Source organism: Apium graveolens, chromosome 9, assembly GCF_009905375.1.
Source record: "Apium graveolens cultivar Ventura chromosome 9, ASM990537v1, whole genome shotgun sequence".
In the NCBI taxonomy this organism is placed as follows: domain Eukaryota; kingdom Viridiplantae; phylum Streptophyta; class Magnoliopsida; order Apiales; family Apiaceae; genus Apium; species Apium graveolens.
The window spans coordinates 266373654-266388622 of NC_133655.1; positions in this window are offsets into that span (position 1 = coordinate 266373654).

Genomic DNA, 14969 nt, shown 5'->3' on the forward strand with positions numbered 1-14969 from the left:
GCAAGAATCCACCTCAATTGTTTGTGCTCATTTTATGCATCTTTTGTAATTCCTTTTTACAGTGGCTTCTCAGTGTAAGTGAGTCACAACTGCTATCAGAATTTATACTATTATCAGAGTATTTCTCCAGTAATCATAGAATGTGAAAAGTCACCAAGAAAAAAATTTATTTGCTTTTCTAATGCATATTACTTAATACCAGCAATGCACTAGGGTCTTCCCTTCCACATATTTACTCTAGATCTCAAAGGAGTACCTGACTTCAATTTTCTTTTCTTTTCTTTTCTTTAGATAAGTGAGGCTTATCAAGCATGTGGTTCATCCTTAAGATTTACCGACATCAGAATTTGATAGTTAAGAAGCAAGAATCTAGTTTGTGACTTAGTAATAAGATACACAAAGTAAATTTGACTAAGCTCAACATCAGAATTTGCTTGTGTTAATGAATTTCCACATAAACAACTAACTCAAACATGGGATTTCTAGTATGTTAAAGACTACTAGGTCAGCATCTGGCACATTAATCCTCATTGGATTGAATAGTCATAGAACATTCAAAACACTATCAGAGTATATAGATCCACATCAGATAACAATCAGTATTTAATGTATTACAATTTAAGCACATATTACATGAAGATAAGATAATCTGTAAACACTGATCATAAAGTCTGATGCATATAAACAAAAACTAAGTAGATTTAGAGAAAGAACCTGAAACCATTCCAACTTTATTTACCAGTCTTGTAAAAGTAGCTTCACATAGTGGTTTTGTGAAGATATCTGCTAGTTGTGGATCTGTTGGAACAAAATATAATTCCACTGTACCTTCCATCACATGTTTCCTTATGAAATGGTACCTAATGCTGATGTGCTTTGTCATTGAATGTTGAACTGGATTTCCTGTCATAGCAATAACACTTTGATTATCACAGTAAATAGGTATTTTAGAAAATTCTAACCCATAGTCTAGTAACTGATTCTTCATCCATAGAATCTTTGCACAATAGCTTCCTGCAGCAATATATTCTGCTTCTGCAGTTGATGTGAAAATTGATTTCTGTTTCTTGCTAAACCAAGAAACCAATCTGCCTCCAAGAAATTGGCAGCTTCCACTAGTGCTTTTCCTGTCTATTTTGCATCCGGCAAAATCTACATCAGTTGTACCCTTGAGGTACTTGAAAATTCTTTTCACACCTATTAGATGAGATTCTCTAGGATCATCCTGAAATCTTGCTTAAAGACAGGTATCATACATGATATCAGGTCTACTTGCAGTTAAATAGAGTAAAGAGCCAATCATACCTCTATAGTTAGTAATATCTACTGATGAACCAGTATCTTTATCTAACTTGGTTGCAGTGGTCATGGGAGTGGATGCAGTTGAACAGTCTTGCATTCTAAATTTCTTCAGTAAATTTCTAGTGTACTTGGATTGATTTATGAAAGTACCTTCTTCATTTTTCTTGACTTTAAGTCCTAGAAAATAGCTAAGTTCTCCCATCATGCTCATTTGATATCTTGACTGCATTAGCTTTGCAAACCTTTCACAGAGTTTGGCATTTGTAGAACCAAATATGATATCCTCAACATATATCTGTACCAAAAGTAAGTCCTTTCCATGGTTGAGGTAAAATAGTGTTTTATCAATCGTACCTCTGTGAAATCCACTTTCCAGAAGGAATTGAGCTAAAGTCTCATACCATGCTCTTGGAGCTTGCTTAAGGCCATAAAGTGCTTTGTCAATCCTATAGACATGATTTGGAAATTTTAAATCTACAAAGCCTGGAGGTTGTTCAAAATATACCTCTTCTTCCAATTCTCCATTGAGAAAAGCACTTTTCACATCCATTTGAAAGACTTTAAACTTTTTGTGAGCAGCATAAGCCAAAAAGATTCTTATGGCTTCCAATCTAGCAACTTATGCAAATGTTTCATCATAATCAATACCCTCCTGTTGAGAGTAACCTTTAGCAATCAGCCTTGCTTTGTTTCTTGTAATTATGCCATCACTATTAGTTTTATTTCTGAACACCCATTATGTGCCAACAATTGATCTGTTCTTTGGTCTTGGCACTAGGGTCCAGACTTTATTTCTTTCAAATTCATTTAACTCTTCCTGCATTGCTTGCACCCAATCAGCATCTTGAAGAGCTTCTTCCACTTTCTTTGGTTCAGTCTGAGATAGAAAGGAATGATAGAGACATTCATTTGATATTGTTGTTCTAGTTCTGACACCTGCTTCAGGATCTCCCATTATTAAGTCAGGTGTATGTGATTTGGTCCACTTCCTTGCAGATGGAAGTTGATTTCTAGAACTGGATCCTCCCCCATGATCCATGCTGTCTCCATCAGCATTTTTTTATGCTCCCCTGTAGTTATGCTCTCTGAGACTTCAGAATTTGAGTTGGAACCTTCAGGATTTGAAGAATCAGAGTTTTCAGAATTATCAGAATTTGGCTCATCAGAACTTGATGAATCAGAACTTGAAGAGCCAGTGACAGGTTCTGATGCTTCTTGAGAGTCTTGAGTTATGGTAGGTTCTTCAGCTTGCTCCCCCTGAACAGGTACATTTTCCCTTGGAGTAGTTACCACAGTTTCAATGACATCAGAACTTAACCCGTCAGAACTTACAGGATCAGGATTTAAGTCATCAGAATTTACAGAATCAGAATTTAAATCTTCATTTTCAAATCTTAGCTGATCATGATCATTGAAATCTTCAAGTCCAGTAATCTTCTTATCATCAAAAGATATATTGATAGATTCCATGACAATCCTTGTTCTTAAATTGTAGACTCTGAAGGCTTTTGTGGAAAGTGGATATCCAACAAAAATTCCTTCATCAGCTTTTAGATCAAATTTTGACAGCTGTTCAGGATGAGTCTTAAGAACAAAACACTTACATCCACATACATGAAAGTATTTTATATTTGGCTTCTTTTTCTTCACCATCTCATATGGTGTTTTTCCATGCTTGTTTATGAGTGTTGCATTCTGTGTAAAACAAGCAGTCTGCACAGCTTCAGCCCAAAACTAGGTTGGCATCTTTGCTTCATCAAGCATAGTTCGTGCAGCTTCAATGAGAGTAATGTTCTTTCTTTCTACAACTCCATTTTGCTGTGGAGTTCCAGGTGCAGAAAATTCCTGCTTAATTCCATGCTCTTTGCAGAACTCTTCCATGATTGAATTCTTGAAATCCGTGCCATTATCACTTCTTATGATTTTAACAGAATCTTTGAACAATTTATCCAGATGTTTGACATGATCAGTTAGAGTAGATGCAGTTTCATTCTTCTTGTGCAAGAAATACACCCAAGTGTACCTTGTGAACTCATCCATTATAACCATAGCATATTTCTTCTTTTCAATAGACATGACATTGACTGGACCAAATAGATCAACATGCAGTAGGTGATAAGGCTCAAGAATTGAAGATTCAGTTTTGCTCTTGAATTAAGATTTTCTTTATTTTGCCTTTTGACATGAATCATAAAGGCCATCAGGAGAAAATACTGATTTTGGCAGTCCTCTCACAAGATCTTTCTTTACTAGCTCATTTATGTTGTTGAAATTTAAATGAGAGAGTCTTTTGTGCCAATTCCAGCTTTCTTCAATTGATGCTTTACTTAACAGACAGATTGCAGAACCATCAGAGTTTGTTGAAAGTCTAGCTTCATATATGTTACCATGCCAGTAACCTTTCAGAACCACTTTGCCTGTAGAATTGCTTACAACTTCACAGTGTTCTTCAAAGAAATCTACATGATAACCTCTATCACAGATTTGACTCACACTTAGCAGATTGTGTTTAAGTCCTGAGACAAGAGCTACTGTTTCAATGATGACATTTCCAAGATTGATATTTCCATATCCCAGAGTTTTTCCCATATTGCCATCTTCATAAGAAACTCCTGGGCCAGTTTTCTCCACAAAGTCTGATAGCTGGGCTTTATTTCCAGTCATATATCTTGAACATCCACTGTCCAGCACTAGGATATTTTTCATGTTACCATGCAATCACAAAGACCACTATTGGTTAGTTTTAAGGACCCAGACTTGCTTGGATCCTTTGGCCTTATTAAGTTTGTTAGCATTTGCAGCGGATTTAATTTCAGAGTTTATGCTAACATGTTGTTTATCAAAATTTATATCAGACTTTGCATCAGACTTTACACTAGAAGGAATAATACTAACTTTCTTCAAAGAAGGTTTTATTTGATAATAATCAAAGTACAAACTGTGATATTCCTTACAAGTATAAATGGAATACCATAAACTAAAACAATGAAAATAAGGATTTTATGGCTTAAACCTAATAGACTGACTCTTAACTCCTGATTTAGCAGGTAAAGAGTTTATATCTTTATTTTTCCTGCAAAAAGAAGCAAGATGGTTCGAGTTTCCACAGTTATAACATTTCTTTCTAGGAGCATTAGGAACATGCATATAATTATTGCTTTTATTGACACCTTCCTTTCCATTCCTATTTTTCCTAGCTTCCTTTACCTTGTTCACATTTCTAATCTCTTTCATCTTATGCTTAAGCTGCTTCTTTGTCATTAAGCATATGTTTACTTCAACTGGTTTATCCTGTTTTTCAGAAGTTGACTTTTCATTAACTTATGTCCTAGACTCTTTCATCTTTATAGAATCAGACTTTACAGTTTTTGTTACAAACTTAACAGAATTTACCTTTGGCTTAGCAGTCTGTTTAACAACAATTGGCTCAATTTGCACAATTCATTTCTCACTTTTATCATCTCCATAACCTAAGCCCTCTTTCCAGTTTCCACTACTTAGTATATCCTGAGTTGTTCTATCAGAGTTAATCCAAGTTCTGATGATCTCTCTTTCCTTTTCTAAATCAGTTTTTAGAAATTCATTCAATTTTAACACTTCATCTCTAACATACAAGGCATCATCTCTTTCTTTCTTAGTTTGATGAAGAAAAACTAACTCCTTTTCTAAATAGTCATTTCTCTTTTTAAAAGCAAGATTTTCAGATGTTAATCTTTCACATGTTAAAGTCTGATCTCTATCACTAATGAACATAGTTATAAGATATAATCTCAACTCAGTAATATCATCAGTATGAAAAGCATAAGTTGCTTGAGGTACCTTTAATTCAGCAGTTTCAGTACTGCTATCAGCATTTGCCATCAAGGTATAGTTCACCTCATGTTCAGAATCTGAAGTGTCTGTCCAGCTTTTCTTCTTTGAGACAAGTGCCTTGCCTCACTTTTCCCTTTCTTGTATTCAGGAGATATGTGGCCTCTTTCACCACAACTGTAGCATTTGACATTTGAGTTGTCTCCTCTGTCAGACTTTCCTCATTTGCCTTCAGACTTTCTGAACCCTTTCTTATCAGAACTTCCACCTTTCCTGGAAAACTTCTTGCCATTTCTGAATTTCCTGTAGGCTATCTTTGTGATACCTTTCACCGTAAGAGCTGATAGTTGCATCATCTCTGCATCAATATCTATTTCAGGTAAATTTTCAGTTTCTGAATCATCATCATCAGAATATGATGACTCTGAATCAGACTTTATGATGAGAGCCTTCCCTTTGCCCATCTTTGAGGCAACCACTTTAGGAGATTCCTCCTCAGCTTTAAGAGCAACTGTCCTTGACTTTCTTCCATGCCTCTTGCTCTTTTGATCCATCTCAAGTTCATGAGTCTTGAGCATACCATAAATTTCATCAAGAGTAGTTTCAGTAAGGTCATAGTTGTCTCTTATGGTAGTAGACTTCAAAACTTAATTTTCAAGAAGAGCTAAAAGGAATTTTAGATTTGAATCTTCAAGATCATATTCCTGGTCCACCAGTGACAGATCATTCAAGAGTTTGGCAAACCTGTCATATAAATCAGTTAATAACTCATCAGCTTTTGAGTCAAAGTGCTCATACTCTTGAGTGAGTATAGTCCTCCTGTTCTTTTTGATTGCATCAGTTCCCTGGAATCTTGTCTCCAAAGCATCCCATATCTTCTTTGCAGTCTTGCAATTAATTAATCTGTTTGACATGACATTATCAATGGCACTATGCAGCAAATGCCTTACCCTTGCATCATTGTCAATAGATGAGATGTCTTCAACTGTGTAATCATCTTTCTCCTTTGGTATGGACTTTGCTGGTTGATTAGAACCTGCAACAGAGAGCTTGGTAGGCTTATATGGTCCTTCATTAATCCTATCAAGGTATTCTGGATCTGTAGCTTCGAGAAATATAGCCATCTTCACTTTCCATATGGGATACTTAGAAGGTCTCAGTATGGGAACCCTAATAGTCTAATATCGACTGTGGGTTTGGGTGTTTTGAGTTTCTTGAGTTTTGGTGGGCTTAGTTGGGGTTTGTGTTATTCAGACATGATTGTTTGGATCTTTACTGTATGTGTGTTAACATAAAAGCTCTGATACCAATTTTTAGGTCACACAACACTGTAGAAGGGGCTTGAATACAGTGTTTATATAATCAAATCGATTTAACACAAGTATGTAACAAAGATCAAGTATATTCAATAAACTCTGTTATAATATGAACTGTTGTTCTCTCTCAGTGATGAACAAATATCACTAAGAGATGCTAGGTTACAATGTATAATCTTCTCGATAATGATAACACATATAGTGTAAACCCTAAGCTGTGTTTATATAGTAGACAGTTATAAAATAACTTTTAATTGATATGGAATATAATTATGTCTCCTAAAATATATCAATCAGATATCTTCTACAAGTCTTCTAGTCCTCTAACTTTTTCCATGCATATCTTCTATTGTTTTAGTCTCGATCTTTTCCTGTAAATCAGCTTCATTCCTTAACTGAAAATCTTCCCGCACTTAAGTTCTGATATGATCTTAAGTTCTGATATTAAGTTCTGACTTCCAGTAAGTCCTGATTTCAGTAAGTCCTGAAATGTTCTGTTGTTAAGTTCTGAAAACTAAACACATGTTAGGTCACACACACTGTAGAAGGGGGTTGAATACAGTGTTTATCACAATCAAATCGAATTAAAGAACTCAAGTAACAGAAAACAGACTTTATTCAATATAATAAACTCTGTTACAATATGGATCTGTCCTCTCTCAGTGATGAACAAATATCACGAGAGTACTAGGGTTACAATGAATATTATTCTCGATAATGATAACACTTATAGTGTAAACCCTATGTCTGTGTTTATATACTACACAGTTACAAGATAATCGCTAATTGATATGGAATATAATTTTGCTTCCTAAAATATATCAATCAGATATCTTTTCTTCCAAGTATTCTATTCTTCATAAAATTCCTTCTTCATACATATCTCTTCTTGCGTTTGTCTTGATCTTCTTTCCTTTCAATCAGTCGCCTTCCTTATCTGAAAGTCTCCTTTAAGTCCTGATATTATCTCCTGATAAATATCTACTGATAACTTAAGTTCTGACCACTTAAGTTCTGACTTCAGTATAAGTACTGATTTCCAGTTAAGTACTGATTTGTCCTGTTTAGGTAAGATCATAAAACTAAACATAAATCACATTAGACATGACATTATCAAATATATCTAACAAACTCCCCCAACTTGTAAATTAGCATAATATATAAGTTTAACAGATATTTGATGATGTCAAAAACATTAAGTACAAATACATGAGAATTTGACTAGATAGCTACAACTTACAGTCCTTCAAGCTTTACCAACTTTAACTTGCGATAACAGCTTGAGTCTGTATACACATCAAAATTGAGCAGTTGTAGATCTTGACTTGGCTTCAATTACTGATATCTTTAATATTAGGAGTTGTTCTGAGATAGTTCTTTAACAAACATCTCTCAGCATATTTAAGTTCATCAATCCTCAACCTTTTAGCATTCTTCAATTCAACTGTATATTCACCAATTTGAAAGATAGCAGCCCTGAGATCATTTATTTTAGCTTTCCTTATGTCCTGATCCAGTCTGATCAAATATGCCTTGGCAGACTCAAGATTGAATTCTACGGCCTTATAACCGAGAAAGGTAGTTATAATCTTAGCAGAGTTAGGCTTCATCTCGACAATATCACCCTTGTGATCTCTGTACTTGGGACAGTATATGCTGTCAGACTTCACAGAATAAAGCTTCTTTTGTCTCTGAATTTGAGTCTTCAAATAATTTGCAGCACTTTATGTTAATCTGTTCTTCACTTGAAGTAGAAATAAAACATGTTCTAGTTCCTCAAAATACTTCAGTGGTATAGCATTTTCCCTTATGTGGTAAACCCTTCCATCTGTCATGAAATATAACAAGATGTGTTCTTTCAAGAAGGTATGATAAACCATCTGTACAGATTTAAACTGATTCAATCTTTCAGGAGTTGCTCCAACACATGGTTCACTTAAGGAAGTTGGATCATTGATTGTGCTTTGCACTCTTCTTTCATCAGCACTACCTAAACCAGATTTATCTCTTGCTTTCTTTCCTGTAACCACTCTTGCTTCAAAACCACTTGTTACAGTCTTCAAAGGTTGAGTCTGTTTAGCTTTAGTGAATCCTGGTAGGAGTAACCTTGAGGATTTAACATGAGCAATGTCAGAGGTTTCCTTTAACTTATCTTCTGATATCAAGCCAACTTGAGCTATGTCAGAGGTTGCTTGCTTCAATATCATATCAGAACTTACTATATCTTGACTCTGAACAACTTGAGCCATGTCAGAGGTTGTTTGAGAAATCTTCTTTGAAACCAGAGTAAGATTAACATCTTCAACATATATTTCATCCATAGGAGGCACATAAACCTTTACAGGTTCACCAACTTTTTCTTTGCCCTTGGACCTTGGATCTATCTCCATTCGTGATTTGGCCTTGATTGCCTCAGGATTTACCCTTTCTTTTATCACAATGCCTTTAGCCTTAGGAATTTTCTTTTCAACAACAGAAGCTTCAGATTTGGAGTTGACTTTTTCTAACTTAAGTCTAGCTTCTTCTTCCTTTAGACTCTCAAAGTCCATTCCTGGATTTTCTTTCAGGAATAACTGTCTTGAAATCTCCTCATCAAGTTCCAGATGTTCATCAGAACTTATCCTTTTACCAGTATCAAAAGTTATTCTTCTCCCACTATCAGAACTTGTTCTTTGACTTGTAGTTCCAGTTCTACTTGATGAAAGACCTTTACCTTGACCATGACCTCCACCCATTCCAGAGTTTCCCGGATCATCTTTTCCATCATCCTTTCCCTTCAGTGTCTTAATAGGTTTGCATTTGGACTTAATTACTTTCTCCCCCTTTTTTGGCATCAGCAGGTAATAAAAGAGAGACAAGCAATTCCACTGAGGATTGGATCTCATTGAGTTGATTTTGATGAGAAGCTTGATTCTTCAAAATTTCATCAATCTGAGACTGTTGCTTCTCTTGGGTTTTCTCAATGTAGGCAATTCTGTCAAAGGTAGGTTGGAAAAACCTTTTCTTTTCAAGTTTCAGATTCATATCTTGCTGGATCAAGTTTTCTTGAACTTTATTCACCTTGTCATGAGTTATTGAGTGTTGACCTTGAAGGTGCCTTGTACTCAATGCAGTAACTCTCAGCTGTGACTTGAAATCATCATTGATCAGCATTTCATCAGCTTTTGCAAGATGCTCAGCAAGAATCTTTTCAGAAGGAACAAAGGTAACTGTGTTCCACTCCTTAGTCCACTTCTGTCCTCTAGGAGTTTCACTCCATGGTACTGGTGCTTCCCCTGTAACAAACTTCTTAACTATCTCAGCTTTATGAACAGTTTGTTGAAGTGCATGTCCTGATGGACCAGCTGCATCAGCATCTACATTTGTAGCAGCAGCTTCACCAGTAACTTCATCATTAGCAGCATCAGAACTTATAGAATCAGCATCAACAGCTTCTTCTGATAAAAGAATAGTATGAGAGGCTATGGAGGCTTCAACATCATCCTCTAAGTGCTGATCTCCAACTAAGTTCTGATCAACAGCCATATTCTGATGCTCACCTAAAATCTAATCTTCAGTATCTAGATGTAGAGAATGTGTTGTAGGTAATTCTGGATTAAAATCAGCATCAAGAAATGGTGTTGGTAGTGGAGTGATCGGAACTGGTGGAGCTTCTAGATGTAAAACCTGAGGCACTTCCATGTTATGGATGTCAATTTCATCACTTGGCCCCTGGTTATCAGCATGCACTGGAGATTGATGAGTTGCATGAAGGTTTGGATCAGCACTAGGAGAATTGTGAGCTTCAATAGGGTCTTGTGAGATCAGAGATTCCTGACCCCCTTCCTCAGCTGCTGCTTCCATTCCTTTACCAGAATCTTCAGGCCTTTTTGCCAATTATTTGAATCTTTTAGCTTTTGAGGAGTCTTTAGGAGCTGTAGCATCAGAATTACGCTTTCTAAGCCTTTTTAGGGGCCTGAAACTCCCAATATCAACATCCTTCTGAGAAGAGACCTTATCAGCTTCTATAACAACAGGTTCTGATACTGGAACCTGTTCCTCAACATCTGATTCATCTCGCAGAATGAATCTCCTTCTCTTCTGTTGTGTCTGAGGTACTTTCTTAGTCCTCTTAGGTTTGGAAGATGAAGGCTGCACTGTAGGATCTGAAGGTTGAGGTTGAGAAGTTTGAGGTGGTTGAGTAGAGGTGGTAGGTGCTGATGGATGGGGTTCGGATGGTTGAACATCAGGATATAGTTATGTGTATTTAACTGGATCGTAGTTTATTAAGGCTTGTTTGACAGATAAAGGAATTAAGAGGGTTCTTAACACAACCTTCTTATTATCAGTAGATAATAAGTCATTAAAAGATCTTTTAGCTAGTCTGAATGATGAAATTAATTCACTAGCAGATTGGGGCTTATTATCACAATAAAAACTATAGATAAGCTGACAGAATCTAGCAAAATAAACAGTAATTCTATCTTCTATCATTTTATCCCCAATAAAACCTAAGACAGCACTTGCATAGTCAAAATCAGTTTGATTTATGAGAGCATACCCGATTTGTTGGCTGAATATGGGAATTGCATCGAAATTGGAACATTTGTTTGCAAAAGCCTTGGTTATGCAGTCAAAGAAGAAACTCCATTCCCTCCTTATGAAATATCTCTTCAACTGGCCCAGCTTTGCCAATGTCTTCTCATATCCCAGACTGACCATCATGTTTTGAAGAACTAGCTCTTCAACAGTAGAATAAACACAGTTCTCAGGTAGCTGCAGTGCTTGTCGAACCGTAGACAATGTCACAACATACTCATCCTCCCGTGAAGAAAAAATAATACTTGGGGACCCTTGAGCACCACCATCATCATATACACCGCTTCTCCAAAACTCCAGTACTTGAGTACCAGAGACTGCTTCAGGTTCGGTCAGAGCATAACCAATATCAGAACTAGCAAGAAAGTCCTGAATGAAGTGAAGTTCAGATGGGGCTTCTGACTTGCTAAAAATGGAGAAGTTATTAGGAACAAACGTAGCTCCATCAAAAATTATGTCGTTGGGTGCCATGAGAAATACGTGAGTGAGACAATTGTCTGTAAGGTGTTTGATAAAATGTCTGTATGAAAAATCGTCAGTGGATGTGAGAGAGAATAAAAGCAAAAAGAGAGAGATAAAATATGAAGGTAAATAAAAGATTTTACAATCTTTTATCTCTTTTACTTATACAAAAAAAAAGTAACCGTTGAGACACCTATCGGACATGTAGCAGTAAAAGATAATTAATGGGCACAGGTATTCAGTAATCATTACTTATCACATGCAGTTTTTCAAGGAGAAAAACCGTTCCACTTACCAAGTAATCCCATTAATCAAGGACGTTCTGTTTTATTTTAAATTTTAAAACTGTTCCCACTAAATAAATTATTATTACTGTTTTACTAATATTCTGTAAAAATATGACCAATGAGAGAATGACCATAAATAAACCAAGTAAATAAATGCTGCCACGTCAGAATCAGAACTTGATTTGTATCAGAGCTAAAAATGTCATCAGAATATGGTTAGTGTCAGGATTTAAAAAGTCATCAGAATATGAAACGACCCAGAGACTAAATCTTACAAAAAGATAAAATTTCATTAATATATTAAGCAAATACATTTCATGAAACTTAAATTACATGCATAAAATTACAAGATTGTCCTAGTCTAAAATGTCTAACATCAACAGCTTTAGTCCTAAGCTAAGAAGCCTAACGACTAACTCCTTCTGCTGCTGACGAAGAGCACTGCAAGACGGATAATTCGTTCTTGCTGACGGAGATAACAGAGATGTAGATCTCTTTGGACATTCAATAAGTCATTTTTAATGATCTCTGGAAATTGAATCCAGAGATTATGAGGAATGTTGTTGATAGGATATGCAGTCGGAATTCCATTTTGAAAACCATGTACAGTTTCAGTGCCATAGTTGTAAAACCAACCAAACTCAGCCATTTTTGTTGATATGAAAGAGAAGAGAAAGTGAGTTAGTGAGAAAGTGAAGAATGTTTTGGCTGGAATGAAGTGTTGGTTTAAATAGCCAATGGAATACCAAGGAACGGGAGGACTGGGCAACAATTCCAAGTAAAAATGATGACCCCTCGACTCCCTAGATTGATGAGTAATAATGACAGCCATTGGAAGCTTAAAACAGGAGTTAATGAGCACACTGAACCAGTAAAAATTACTGTGCATATACGAGTACCACTAACCCAAATTATGTTGACTGTTAATATCTCACCCAAACATATTCTGATTTTAAATATGACTATTTCAGATTTTAACCACAAATAAGTCAAGTAAAGAATCAGGTGTTAATATCAGAACTTAGACTTATATCAGAACTTAACAGTCATCAGAACATGACTCCTTAACTTGAAAAGAGAATGACTATTTCTGTAATTCTTCACACAAATTCTGATTTCGTTTCTTCAGAACTTAATCATCAGAACTTTCATCATAACTTGTCCTCAGAATTTATGCAACTGACTCTTAAACTGTTCATCTAAGAAAACATTGATCACCACAGTAATTTTCATCATTCATATGGAGTGTATGTGTGTACAGTAAGTTAAATATCAGATAAAGATTAAAGTCTGATTCACTTCAGTACATATTAGAAATAAGGCATAACTAAGAACTTTGCTCAAAATCTGTCATGATTCTGAAGTCTACTTTAGAATGAGTTCATGCATGAGTCCACCTCAACTGTTTTGTGCTCATTTTATGCATCTTTTGAAATTCCATTTTACATTGGCTTCTCAGTGTAAGTGAGTCACGACTGCTTATCAGAATTTATGCTATTATCAGATTATTTCTCCAGTAATCAAAGAGTGTGAAAAGTCACCAAGAAAATATTTATTTTTGCTTTTCTGATGCATATAACTTAATACCAGCAATGCACTTGGGTCTTCCCTTCCACATTTTTACTCTAGATCTCAAAGGAGTACCTGATTTTTATTCCCTTTTCTTTTCCTTTTTCTTTTGATAAGTGAGGTTTATCAGCACTTAGTACATCCATCAGATTTACTAACATCAGAACTTAACAGATAAGAAGCACTATTCTAGGTTGTGACTTAGTAATAAGATACACAAAGTAAACTTAACTTAGCTCAATATCAGAATTTTCTTGTGTTAAGAGATTTCCACATAAATAATTACTTCATACATGAGACCTTTAGAATTTTAAAGACTACTAGGTCAGCATCTAGCACAGTTATCCACATTGGGTTGAATAGGCATATAAACATTCATATCACTATCAGAGTTTAGAAATTCACATCAGACAACAACCAGTACTTAAGCAGTTTTCAATTTAAGCATATAATACACAAAGATAGTAATATCTGTAAATACTGATCATAAAATCTGATGTATCAGAACATAAACTAAGCAGATTTAGAGAAAGAACCTGAAACCATTCCAAGTTCATTTACCAATCTTGTAAAAGTAGCTTCACACAGTGGTTTTGTGAAGATATCTGCTAGTTGTTGATCTGTTGGAATAAAGTGTAATTCCACTGTACCTTCATCCACATGTTCCCTTATGAAGTGGTACATAATGCTGATGTGCTTTGTCATTGAGTGTTGAACTGGATTAGCTGTCATAGCAATAGCACTTTGATTATCACAGTAAATAGGGATTTTAAAGTATGTTAACCCATAATGCAGTATCTGATTCTTCATCCAAAGAATCTGTGCACAACAGCTTCCTGCAGCAATATACTCTGCTTCTACAATTGATGTGGAAATTGACTTTTATTTCTTGCTAAACCAAGAAACTAATCTGCCTCCAAGAAATTGGCAGCTTCCACTTGTGCTTTTCCTGTCAAATTTGCATCCTGCAAAATCTGCATCTAAGTAACCTATTAGCTTAAAGTCTGATTCTCTGGGATACCACAATCCTAGATCAGCTGTACCCTTAAGGTACTTGAAAATTCTTTTCACAGCTGTTAAGTGAGGTTCTCTTGGATATGCTTGAAATATTGCACAAAGACAGGTAGCATATATAATATCAGGTCTACTAGCAGTTAGATAGAGTAGTGAGCCAATCATACCTCTGTAATCAGTAATATCTACTGATGTACCAGTATCCTTATCCAATTTTGTTGCAGTGGCCATGGGAGTGGATGCACTTGAATAATCTTGCATTCCAAATTTCTTCAGCAAATTTCTAGTGTACTTGGATTGACAAATAAAAGTGCCTTCTTCATTCTGCTTGACTTGAAGGCCCAGAAAATAGCTAAGTTCCCCCATCATACTCATTTGATATCTTGACTGCATCAGTTTGGCAAACTTCTTGCAAAGTCTGTCATTTGTAAAACCAAAAATGATATCATCAACATATATCTGCACCAAAAGTAAGTCCTTTCTATGGTTGAGGTAGAACAGTATTTTGTCAATAGTTCCTCTGTTAAATCCACTTTCCAGAAGAAACTGAGCTAAAGTCTCATACCATGCTCTTGGAGCTTGATTAAGGCCATAAAGTGCTTTCTCAAGCCTGTAGACATAATTTGGAAGT